Source organism: Cygnus olor, chromosome 2, assembly GCF_009769625.2.
Source record: "Cygnus olor isolate bCygOlo1 chromosome 2, bCygOlo1.pri.v2, whole genome shotgun sequence".
NCBI classification, from domain to species: Eukaryota; Metazoa; Chordata; class Aves; order Anseriformes; family Anatidae; genus Cygnus; species Cygnus olor.
Genome location: NC_049170.1, coordinates 127,439,799 through 127,449,912, shown reverse-complemented (window position 1 = coordinate 127,449,912; position 10,114 = coordinate 127,439,799). Strand labels below are relative to the sequence as shown.

General features: G+C 47.6%; 1 protein-coding gene across 3 annotated transcripts in view; it reads left to right on the top strand.

The window, feature by feature from the left end:
• Positions 1-10,114, top strand: part of STAU2 (staufen double-stranded RNA binding protein 2) — a 183,635-nt gene that overhangs the window by 15,111 nt on the left and 158,410 nt on the right. Inside the window, exon 3 of one of the 3 annotated variants that reach the window (XM_040546028.1) lies at positions 323-387. The gene's annotated coding sequence lies outside the window, so the exon portion shown is untranslated. Of the gene's footprint in view, positions 1-254; positions 388-10,114 lie in introns of those variants that run through there. The other 2 variants (XM_040546027.1, XM_040546029.1) reach the window with 2 other exon arrangements.

Below are 10,114 nucleotides of genomic sequence, written 5' to 3'. Positions count from 1 at the left end.
GGGGCTGCGGAGCTCCGGAGCCCCGTTGTCGGCCGCCGCTAGAGGCGCTGCCGCCGCCGCTCCGGGCCGGGGAAGGGAGGCGGACGGGGCCATTCGCGGCGCCGGAGCAGGGGGGGAGCGGGGCCGGGGCGGCGGCGCGGGGAGCCCGCGGGAGGCGGCGGGGGCGGGGGGCGAGGAGGCGGCGGGAGGGGGGCGGCGGCGGCCGGGGGGGGGGCGGGGAGGAGGAGGAGGAGGAGGAAGAGGAGGAGGAAGAGGAGGAGGAGGAGGGGTGTCGTGGGGGGGGGGGCGGAGTGGTTGGGGCCGGCGGCGGCCGCCGCGGCGGCGGGGTCAGTTCTCTTTAGTGTTTGCCGATGTTGGAGGCGTCCCCGAGGCGTCCCCGGGAAGCAGGTAACCGGGCCCGGGGGCGGCCCCGAGCCCCGGCAGCGCTGCCGTGGGGGGGCGCGGGACGGGACAGCCGGGAACCGGCCGGCGTGGAGGGAGGGGAGGGAGGGGAGGGGGCTGCTGCAGCCATGATGGCCGGGGCCCCTTCCCGCTCCCCTTCCTCCTCCTCCTCCTCCTCCTCCTCCTCCTCCTCCCCGCTTCCCCGGCGCGGGGGCTCCGAGGCCGGCAAAGCGCCGCTGCGCCACGGCGGGGATGGAGGAGGGGGGCGGCGGCAGAGGAGGAGGAGGAGGAGGAGGAGGCACCAACTCCGCCATCCGCCCCGCGGCCCTCGCCGCCGCCGCCCCTGGGGGGCCGGGGGCTCGCAGGTGGGCGCCCCAACCGTGGCGGCCCCGCGGGAGCCCCCGCCGGGCTGCCGCCGCTTTGCCAAGGCCGGGCGGTGGGGCTCGGCTCGGCCCGGCGGGGGCTGCGTTTGGCCGCCGGGCCTGCCCGAGAGCCGGGTGCGAGCTGCCCCGGGCAGCCGCCGGCCCCCCCGCCCCCCGATCCCGGCGGTGGGTCACGGGGATCCCCCCGGTGTGAAGGGCACGGAGCCCGGCCCGGCCCGGCCCGGCCCGGCCGCCGCCTCGCCCCGTTCCTCTGGCTCTGCCCCCGCGCTCCGGACCCGGTCCGAAACTTCTTCGGCAGCGGGACCCGCGGCGCCGCGCTCCCAAAATGGATGGCAGCGCCCAGCGCCGAGCGGCGGCGGCACGGGGTGCCCCGGGGTCCCCAGGCTCGGGGCTTCGGGGCCGGGGAGCCCCGCGCCTGTCAGGCAGGCCGAGGCCGTGCAGGCGGTGCCGGCCGTGCTGGCACTGAGGTCTCCGGTCGGAAAAAGTTGGTGCTGACAGCAGCCAGGCCTGGACGGAGCGGCCGTGCCCTCCTGGGGCAGCCTGGGCGCAGTGGGGGCACGAGTCCCACAGCCCTCGTGCTCAGGGCCCTCGAAGTCCTCAGTGCCCAAGCAACAGTTCCCCAGCAGTGCATCCACCCGGTGTTGCCTCGTGGCCAGCAAGCTGGCTCTCAGGATGCCAAGCGTCTTGGGCCGCATGCGGGGCGTCCCCCGTGCAACTATTTCAGTACTAAAAAAAAGTTCGTTAAGACAGAAGAGCAGACGGAGTACCGCTGCCGTGGCTCCTCTCTCTGCCCCGCTCACTGTGTTGAACAGAACTGCCTGAATTGCCCCAGCGTTGTAAGGCACAAGCAGGACTATTGCTCTGGTGTAACTAGGTGGAGTTGTACCGCATACGTTGCTCTGTCTTACTGACATTACTGCTGGCGTCAAGCTGTGCAGACATAAAGCCTTCCCGAGCTGTGTAGTAACTCCGGGTTAGGAATCGACACCCGTGTAATAATATTAATGTATTTAAGCCATTTTCTAAATATAGGGAGGTTCTGCACAGGTTTTGTTGTGACATTGCTGCCTATAAACAGTGCCAGGTCTGACAGCTCTCTGAATGAAATCTCTTTGCTGAAAAGCCAGCAGCAGCACAAGATTCCCAGTACTGACTTCCAATCGCTGAACCTTAGCTTTGCCCTAGAAAAACTCCTGGAGAGGAAGATTTCTGTTCCTGCCTGTGTTTGCTAAGATTCCTGTTGCTGGCAACTAGGAACTGGACTACGACCGGCTGCTTGGTCGTTGTTTTTGAGGGGAAGGTGCAATTCAGGTTTTCTTTGCTTGAAAGAAAACTTTTCAGTGATGTTGTTCAGCTTTGGCCGAAGTCATCCGGTTTGGTTTCAGCTCAGACTGCACTTCGGAGGCCAGAGTCTTCAAATGCCTCATTGCCAGCTCGAGCTACTTCGTTCCCCAAGAATAACGTCAAAGTAATAATGAATTTGAATAATCTTTCATCCCGAGTTGTGAAAGTAGTTTGCAAAAGAGCTTCCTAATTTTACTTGCAGGAAAACTTTGTCAGAGGTGTTTTAATGACCTGACCAAGCTTAAATAAGCAATTAACTCAATCAGCCCCTTCCTTGGAGGCAAATACCGGGGTTGAGTCTGCTGCAGAGGGTTATGAGCATGACTCCACAGACATCCCGGCTGATGTAGGTGTACATGTGGGAAGCGAATCGGATGCTGCGCGTTCCATGTGCCAAGTGGCACGAGGAGTGACCTTGGGAAGGTTAGACAACCGGCCGTGGCGGAGCAGGTCCTCTGATTCCAAGGCTGCTTCCCCAGCCACTTGGAAGGCTGCACCTGTCATGCTCTGTCTAGATAGTTTGCTTTGACCTGCCTGAAGTACGTGGCTATTATCTGACAGTCTTTGGAAAGGAGAGAAACGCTCAGGTCAGTTATGTCTGAGCCTTCAGCCCCAAATGTGTCCTGTAACAATATCATGCAACAGGGAAGCAGGCCTTACAAGGTGGGCAGTTTTCTAGTGCTAAGTTTTTTGTGTATACTTCATACATACACATAGCCATCTGCACAGACCTTACCCCATCGGAGGTATCTACTTCTTCACATGGGCCACGCAAATGTGGTGGGGGAGGACCCAAACCTGCAACTTTTTAGGATAACTCTAAGAACATGACTTCTGTTAATATGCTAGCAAGGCTTCACTTTTCCTTTCTTGGTTATATTGATTTCCTCTCATCAGCAGCGAGATCTGTCAGATAAGTTAGCCCTGCCTTTTGCCAGCACGAATTGCGTTGCACTTCTGATCTTTGGATCACTTTATAGCCTCTGTTTCTCACAACAGTTCCCGATTTTTCTCTCTCTTCCCAAAAGAGGAAGAGAAACAAAGAAAGATGTTGCTTTCTTAAAACTGCTCTGGGTACTGTTACCAGAATCCATGCAGGAAGGAGACCCCTTCAAGTGCTCACACCTCTCAGCCATCCCCTCTGCTGCTTTGACTGTGTTAGGCTTGTGAATACAACCCTGTAAGGATTGGGGCTGTTGGAGCTCCCATGAGGGGGTCCTGACCTGGCTGCCCCTCTTTAACCCACTAGCTGTTCATCGACTGCTGCTGTGCCCCTGGTACCTACAACCAGCAGTTCAGAAGGATAAGGCGGGGGGGTCGGTTTGGTTGAGGGGTGTATAAAGCACAAGACCAGGGTGCAGTGAAGCAGGTAGGGTGGAGAACGGGGTGGACAATTTTGCCTGGGGGAGTGAAGAGGATAGATGGTGTAAATCTGGGGGTTAGTGCTGGTGGGAGCCTGTGGCAAACCCTGGGAAGAGAAGAAACGGAACCTGCGTGTAGCATTTAGTGTATAATGTGAGCCAAGGGCTCTGCTCTTAGAGATCGCTCGGGTCTGCTCATTGTCAGGGAGCAGTCATGATCAGCATTATCCAAAGTATGTTTGTGTTAAAAGATCAAGAGTTCAGGAAAAATCTGAGAGGTGGCTTGTCATGCGTTGTTCTGGAAGCTATTTAGAACAGAAAAATTGCTTGTCACAACTTCTAAAAATGAATTTTCAAAAACCATCTGTAGTAGTGTATCACTAAAGTCACGTGTATGCCTGTAGCTGTTAAATGTTGGTTCGTACTTTACCTCAGCAGCACCTTTTTATTTGTTTTTAAGCTGGCAGCGTTTGGAATGTTTCCCAGTAGTGAGATCTGCACTCCAGGGCCATAGGGTGCTCACCTGTGTCACACTGCATCTTTTATTTTGGTGTAATCGAGTACGCTTCCGTATAGTATGTGACTGGTCTGTAACAAATTTATTGATGCTTAAATAGAATCAGAAACTTATTTTTTCTGGTAAATATTTTTTTGCATACAAAATGTTTAATTTTGTGGCTCCCGTATGTTTATGTATCCCCATGATCTTCTAATTTAATCACCATTGAAATGATGAGGGGGATTCTTGTTAGACTAATTAAAAGTCAGCATTTAGGTGGAGATTTCAGTTGGTGTTCAGGGATGTCCCTGCTAATAGCCGGTGGCTAAGTATTACAGTGTGTATGGGTTAACCTGCTATCCTTAGTTTCTGGAAAAAGGCAGCTTACAAAGATGTTTACAATAATACCACACACTCAAAGGATATGTTTACAGTCTCATCTTCTCTTGAATAGCTCCAAAGGATCATGCTAACATTGGTCATGCTTCCAATTTCTCTGCTTGCCAGCTTTGAGGAACAGGGAATTATTGCTGTGTGTCTCCTGGCTGGAGGAAATGTTTTTGAGGGTAGGAGACTGGATTTTCAAGGGAAGCTTCTTGCGGTGAAAATGGTCACCTGTGGGAACAAGAAAGACTCTTCAGAAGATGAGAAACCTATGTTTTATTATTATTGCTGTTCCTAATTTCTTATTTTTTGGAAGCTGTCATGCACTTGTGGTTTCCAGTTTCTCGTACAATAAACTCAGTTAAGAAAAGTGGCGTTAGACAATATAAGGAAATTCCAGTACACTAAACATGCAGCTTGTTGTCAGTAACTGAAGTTGATCAGATAAGCAGCTGGCTTATCTGACTTTTTGGAAAAGAGAACTCTTCCTGTGTCATCCAGACGATGCATCCATACAGCTGATAAGTTTTGGAGTGAAGAAATCGAGATACGCTATTCCCAAGGTGAAATTGCAGAGTTGATACAGGGCAATGTTGGGTCAGTTTGTAGCATATCCAGTTGTACTGAGACGAATAATGAACTGAAGTAACAGTCTATAGGAACACTGGCTATGTCAGGATAAAAACATGAAGTAATCTAAAAGTTCTTGTTAAAAAATCACCTATTTTTGTTTGTTCTATTTTTTTTTTCCCCTTCTGATCATCCTTCAGTCCTGGATACTAGCTTGCAGGGTTTTTCCTTTCTCATATGTGGTAAATGTTTCCTCTGCTTTTGGTTTCAGTCTTGTGTATCTGATAGTACTTAAACTGGCCTGCTTTGAACTATCTTCCATCTGTGGTGGCAATGTTCCTCAAAAAGACATTGCCAATGAGTAATTTTCCTCAAGAGTATACACCCAAGAGACGTCTCTTTTTGTAACTGTTGTGGAAGGCTGGAAATCTTGATGAATACCAAAAATTACTCCAGAGAGGTTTTCATGAAAACCCTTTTTGTCTGTAACTCAGTCCAGCATGCTTACTGGTCTTGCATGAAATAGGTGGTTTCTCAGCTTCTGTACTGCAATTGAGACCGTTTGTCCTTCGTGAAGGGGGATGAGAAGTTGTCCTGGATCAGGAGGCAGATAAAGCCCACCCTGCTTCCTCAGGGACTTCTCTAAACTCTCTCTTAGGTGAATCCATAGGGTTAGATATGGGATTTGACCTCTGCAAACGGGAGGATGGCCCACACAGTCTTTTCTTCACCCTTCTTCAACTGGACAGCCTTCGTCACTAAGGCAAAGCATTAAACAAGTGAAAAGTCATTGAAGATACCAGGAGTGGATCCCATTTCCATGGACTGATGGAGTTGTCATTCATGAGGACATTCTGGATTTGGACTTGAAGGCAGCCGTAGGTATTTGCCAGGTTCCTGGAGAAGAACTAATCCAACAGTTTTCTCCAGCTATTGTATGTAATACAGGGCTCTTCTGAAACTGGCTGCTCTAGGAATTACTGTGAATGGGAACTCACCAGAGCAGGTGCTTTGGAGGCCCTTTTTCATGTGACCATTAAACTGCACGATAACTTCCTTTGCTGCTGTTGCAAATACTGTCTTGCACAGTTTACCTTTGCTCAGACACCTCATAGTCATGAGGAGCAAGAGAGACACAGCTGCTATCAAACTAATATGCCTAATGGCCCGGGTCTTTCTCAGCTTCCTCACATCTTCAGTTTTGGCAGCCAAATTTTTTAGTACAGCTTGTGCATTTTTCTCTTCGTTTCACTATCACAAAAGGTCCTCAGAAAGATAGTTCAGGGCAGAACTCTACAGTTTAACTTGTTCAGCCAAGGCAGTGCTAGTTCCAGGGCCCACTCTGCTTTTCAGATTTGTGTGTCTCTGCCAGTGCGTTGGATTGCAGACCTCTGCTCCACTGCTGGGGAGATGTACAGGCTCTGAGACTTCTGCTTCTGACACCTCACAGCCTAGACGCTGGACGGCTTTTGGGCTAGGAGCACTCCTTCCCTTTGCTAATGAGGAGCATTCCTGTTGACAGGAGGCAAGACTCCATTAGGCACATATATATGTATATATGTGCCTATATATGTATATATATATATATATATATATATATCCAAATAGCACATGTTCTCTGGGAGATCTTAGAAAAGTGGGCCCTTCTTCCCTTTTGAAGTTTTTGATTTATTTAATTTTGGTTTTGAAGGTAAGAAACAGGATTCTTAGCTCAGTAATGAACAGGAGTGTTAGCTCCCTGGAAGTTCAAAAGCAAGTTTGTTCTTTCACCCTGATTTAGGGTGATTCCAGATTCACAAAAGCTAACTTTACCCTGCTGGAGTTAATGGCCCAGGAGTCTTGAAAACATAGTGAGTGGTGAGAAAGACATTCCTTTGAAGTGGAGCTCAAAGCCCGTCCAGTCTGTCTCCATGTAGTCAGGATACTGTTGCTAGCAGTTCAGGCATTCCTCCTATATGCAAACTTCTTTTTCTGTCGTCACTCAGTTATAGGTGCTGTTACCTTTTATTGTGAATCTCTTCATGTTACCACTGAATCAGGTTGCACTTTTAGCCAAGGCTGTCCTTTGTTTTATTTCTGTCTCTTTCTGTAAAAGTACTTCCAAATTTTAATTCACTGTTTCAGTTCATGTATTTTTTTTCTGTAATAGTTAAGCTTATAACTCCCTTCAGTCTGGGGAAGCCGAGTTATTCTGAATCAGCAACTACATGGACTGATATCTCTTATTTGCTGTCATGCCATATATCCTACTTGGTACTCCTAATCATTAGTACGTAAGTAGTTGGAGGCAAAAGTCTCCTGCTTTTGTCGTGCTGTTTCTGTGTACTCACACTGTGCTCCATTTCAGCCAGATCTCTTTTCACTGGCCTCTTTTCTGCTGTTTGTTGTTAGTTTAATATCCTCCTCGCTGATTCAACTATAGAGATTAACCTTTTGCCATCCTGCCAGATGCATGTAGCCTCTGCTGTGCTGGAATGTGCGTGCTCAGTGTTCAGCAAGTTTTTAATGTTTAGCTTCTCACTGATCTTATAGGCAGCATTTTTTTCAGTGTTTTCTGCCTTTGCTAACTTGCATCGACTGAAAGGATTTATAACTGTACCACCAGGATTTTCTCCCCTTCCAGGATTGCCAAAATCTTCTGTAATCTGCACCTTCTTGTGGAGATAAGTAATTTGTTAGAATATGTTTCATCACACCACTTCCTAATTTCTGTCCAAAGCGTGGTTTTGCCACAAGGAGTCAACAGGCCATTGCAGTACTTGTGTACTGTGCTGAGTTGTTGCTGATGACTCTTTGCATTCTCAGGATGCTTGAAGAGTGTGTATTGATAGCTGCTTGCTGCCAGTGGTGGGGGCACTCAGCTTTGTTCCCTTTGCCTTTTTCTGCGACTCTTCCAGGTGCGTCTCTCTTCCCATCGTGATTGCTGGAGCCTTGGGTTAGTGTCACCAAGTCGCCACTGGCTATGGAGGATTTGTCCACTTCCTTAATTTTTGCGCTTTCATTGTTTTCATTGTTTTTGAACCAGGCTTGTGTCATCAGTTTTGCAACAGTTCATGACTTTGCCCCCAAACTTAGCATCTCAGAACCATTAATTTCCTCCAGTTGAAAACTTGCATCTTGTGCTTTTCTTCAGTCAGAGAACGTAGTGCAGCCAATCCAATACTCAGTAATTATTTTGCCTTTATTCACCAGCTGATGAGAGCTGCATGTAAAATAGGAAGACGTCTCTTTCTCTGGACTCAGTGCAGAACTGATCTGACAAGATGTGCTACAACTATGAGCAGGGAGCTAGTCTTAGGAGCTGCATATTGAAATCACCTTATATCCAAGCATCCCAAAACATGTTGATGGGACAGCTGCATGAAGGGGGAGCTCCAGGAGTGGTTCATGAACAGGAGATAGCAATTTCACTCAAGCTGTGTCTGGGAAGCTGCATGAGACTTAAAGGTGGGAATTCACCATTTTAGCTGTGAAATGCTCTTTTTAGGCATTTCAGTACACTCCTGGAGAATTTAAAAAAAGTCTCATAAATCAGAATTTGATCTACTTACAACAGTAAAGCATAACATCTGCCACTTTGAAATATCCTTCTCTGAAGGTCCTGGAGCTGTTACAGGGGAGTGATTACATTTTGAGGAGGGCTGGTAGGAAGGGCTGTAACTTTTTGTGAAGAAAAAGGCATGTCTCTGCTGCTTCGCCAAGCTATGTTACTTGAAATGATCAGAGTAATAGCTTGTCACAGGCAGCCAAGGAAAACCTCGATCATTTTCTGAATTCCGTTAATAATATGCAATTTGTAGTTAGGGAATAAGCTTTTACTCGAGAAGTAATTTTTGCATACTTCAGAACAAAATTAGAGTCGCGGGGATCTTTTACTTAGAATAATCTTCAAGTAAGACTATTTTGTAATTTAAAGTCAATCAAAGCTTATTTGAGATGGTAGGAATAAAACTACTAGTTGCTAGCAGAAAGTGAAAAAACACAGCATTTAGAAATAAAAATCAGAGAAATTAAAAGAAGCTAGAAAATTTGAAGGAGTTCAGTTTAGACTCTGATATTACAAATAAGGAACCAGTTACTCTTTGCGAACAATTCTGTAGTGGCAGCATGTCAAGTCTGAGTCATGTTTTTTTCATTTACTTAATCTCCTTCTGCACTTTTAAGCTGATGATTGATTGTTAAACTAGTGGCTTAGGCTGCCCTTCTTTTCAGCTATTTTCCTTCGTGAAAAAGCTTAGCTACTCCTTTTTGTTTAACCTAAGGCGAATGTGGTTTACCTGCCCATCAACTTCAGTAAGATGGTGTGACAACCTCTCTGTACAACCAATAACCATTTCAGTGTATCCTTTTTTTTGAGTCCCAGTGGAATATATCAATGGTTCACTTGAATGACCTATCTCAGAAAGTAAAAAACGAACAAACAGAAACTTATAATAATTCTTTCCATGAAACTCAGCTTCTGTGTTTACAATTTCTAGAGTAACTAAACTAATTTATCATATCCTTGAGGCTTTCTGCTGTGTTTTGTATGGACAAATTTTGAGGTAGCCCTGGAAATCCAGCTTAGTTTGTGTAGTCTCTCACGATGATTGTACTACTCTCCCTCCCTTTTCCAAGGGCTGTGGAACCAAGTGAGGTTGTCTTTGGAAAAACTATCACAGATTGAAAACGTGCATCTCCCTAGACAAAGAAGTCCTAGGTAGTTTAGGTCACTTCTGTACCATGATTGTTAAGAGTCATGATGGTACTGCTTTTGTCTTTTGGATTAGTGGTTGCTCCCAGCTACATTAGACATACACAGAAGGATATGACCCTCTAGTACTGTGGAGTACATATGATGTTCTGCCTCTGATCTGTAAGGCATCTATGAGCTATTTTTTTGGATATACCTCAAACCACGATGGGTTTGGGATGTGGAAGGCCTTCCAGAAAGAAGGCTCTGGTGATCATCTTGCTGTTTGGGTGGAGGAAAGTTTCACATTTTCTTTTCCATAATAATTCGGGATATCTTGGCTGGTTCGAACTGATGGCTGTGAATCTGAATCAATATTCTGTCTGTCTTGTTCAATTTATTTTCTGGGCATAAAATTTGTGGCAGCATGAGAACTAGGTTAACTTGTATTGGCTGTTGGGAATTTCCTATTATTTTTTTTTCACGTTTTCTCTGTTTTCTGGACAGCAACAATAAAACT